At 46.9% G+C, this 2489-nt stretch overlaps 1 pseudogene; it reads right to left on the reverse strand.

Annotated features, from left to right (window-relative positions):
• Positions 1–403: 403 nt before the first annotated feature.
• Positions 404–2220, reverse strand: LOC141547456 (lysine-specific demethylase 4B-like; annotated as a pseudogene).
• Between the last annotated feature and the right edge of the window lie 269 nt (positions 2221–2489).

The raw sequence follows: 2489 nt of genomic DNA on the forward strand, positions 1-2489 counted from the left end.
ATGAAGAGTCTCTGGAGGTATACTCCTCATCTTCACTGCTGGAGCTCTGGGAGTCAGAGGAGCTGCTGTCCCTGAGAGTCCCCATCTGCTTCATCTCAGCTCTCAGAGCACTCTCTCTCTCTCTCTCTCTCTCTCTCTCTCTCTCTCTCTCTCTCTCTCTCTCTCTCTCTCTCTTTCTCTCTCTCTTTCTCTCTCTCTTCTCTCCTTTTCCCTTTTTTTCTTATATTTTTAACAATAAGTATTTATAGATAGAACTTCACAAAGGTGATTTCTGTACAGAAATCACATTGCAAAGTCTGCATCAGTAGTCAGTGAATAGTACTTTTCAAGATGAGAGCTTTTACATGGTTTACAAATCTGAGTAGTTTTTGCTTTTGTAATGTAACCTTTAATCCTTCCTAGCCTAAGACAAGAGCCAGGCATCCATGGGCTCCAGGAGCAGAAGCTGTTCTAAAGCCTCCGGGTGACAGGCAATCTGAGAGGTTACCATTGCCTCCTTTCCTAGGACCATCAGCAGTGTGTTGAGCAGAGTCCAGGTAGCCTGTGGCCAAACAAGTCTCTCAGATGGTCAAATTCAATATAGATGAAAGGAATTCACAGCAAGTTATTGAATGGGTCAGGGAGAGGGCTGTCCACTTGTTCCACTGTTGCCTGGGTGCTTAGCTTGGGTCAAAGGGGGTCAGGGTGGGGGTGTAGGAGGTCAGGAGATGTTGGTTCTAAAATTGAGTTTGTACCAAACATGTGGCGCTGGGCTCCAGGCTGGTATTGTGACTGCAGGAGGCTCTCCATGAAGGCCAGGTCATCAGGATTCTGTCCATAGTCCTCAGAGTTTGGTCTTACCATCACCTTCACTGCCTTCAGGAGTTTTGTGCTGCTCTTCTTCTTCTAGATCAGCCTCATATTTGGGTTCTTCCTTAACTTTGCCCTCCTCCCAAAGGGTTTCTGCAGCCATAACTTCTCCCAAAGACTTCTGGTCTTCCGCCTTATGCCTCCTAGGCTGGCTTCTTTTTTTGTGGGACCATAGGCCAGGCTTTCTGTTCTGCTCTCTCTTCCTGTCTGTATTTGGTTTTCTCTCCTCCTCAGTCTTTTTCCAGTGTCTGTTTTCCTTAATTTGTCTCCCAAGGAGCTTAGCTTTCAGCACAGCCTTGGTCTCCTTCCAAGCACTCAGTTCGGGGCTAGTGAGTGCTGTAGGCTTCACGTGGTCCAAAGCAATAATATCTTTTCCTTGCTTCCACAGTTCATAGCGCTCCAGCTGTAGCAGTCTCACAAAAACATCCGTTGAAATTTTCACCATATCCTTTCAGCAGGTGCACTGAGTAGCCATCTTGCCATAGTCAATCCATCTCAATGTGGCAAAATTGGTGGCCTCAGCACAGTTGAAACCATGATTGAATCCTGCATGGTATCCATAGGGAAAAGTAATGATGAACTCGCCAGCCTCCTGAGTGATCCGATCAAAAGGGATGCCGTACTTTTTCAAGACGGAGGGAGAGATGAGAGCTGTCTTGTGACGGAGAAAGGCATCACATCCCTGAGAACTGCCTGGGAAAAAGCCTTTTGCCAGGCGTTCCAGACGTTTCCCATGTTCTGGAGGTATGGCATACCAAGACTTGGGCTCCCCAAAGTGCAGGTAATTGATACTGTAGAGATCCATGTCTTCCGTGTGCCAGGGAAAGGTGGTTTTCCATATGCCAAAGGACAGGTAGGGAGTGTGCACCTCTTCTATGATCATCCCACCTTCGTGTTCCACCATGTCCAAAAGGGTGTTCAAATTCCCAATATTCCACTCCTGCACATCAGCATCATATAAAGAACCAGTGATATCAGCACCGTAAATTGGAGATACAAAAGGCAGGTTCTTCCAGTATTTACGTTCCAGATCTTCAAAATCTTGGTGTGGAGGAGTACAATACTTTTCACTGTTGGCCAAGTGGCGATGATCTCCCACTGTCATGGCTTTCTTCCTTATGTTATACTGGGTAAATAACCCAGATTGTCCTGTTGAAGAGGAGCTGGAATCACCATGTCATAAATTTCATCATAACTTTTCCTAGGTCTCCACTCCTTGGGTGGGATCACCTTAGCAAGTCCTGCTCTGTGAGCTCCTTGGGATTCAGTGTAGGCCACATATTTCCCAAAGTCCTAAAACTCCTCAATGGTAGGACAGAAGGTCATGATCTTACAACTCGGAGTGTGTAGACTTGGATTCTCAGACCCCATAATTCCAAATGGCTCAGTTCCAAACCCTATGGTTGCTGCTTTGTGAGTCAGCTTCCTCAGTCCTTCATGGGGAAGCTGGGCCAGCCACCCCTGGCTCCTTAGCTCTGGCCTGGCCACTTTACTGGCTTGCTCCCCCAGTACTTTCAGCTCTCTCTTAATGTCCTCCAAATGGAGTTCCCTTAAATTTGGCCAGTGACTGGGCCAACTGGCACCTCTAATAACTGTAGCATCTGCACCCCTGTCTACCAATGCTTCAAATGGTATTCCAT

The sequence above is a fragment of the Sminthopsis crassicaudata genome, chromosome 6 (assembly GCF_048593235.1).
Source record: "Sminthopsis crassicaudata isolate SCR6 chromosome 6, ASM4859323v1, whole genome shotgun sequence".
Lineage (NCBI taxonomy): Eukaryota > Metazoa > Chordata > Mammalia > Dasyuromorphia > Dasyuridae > Sminthopsis > Sminthopsis crassicaudata.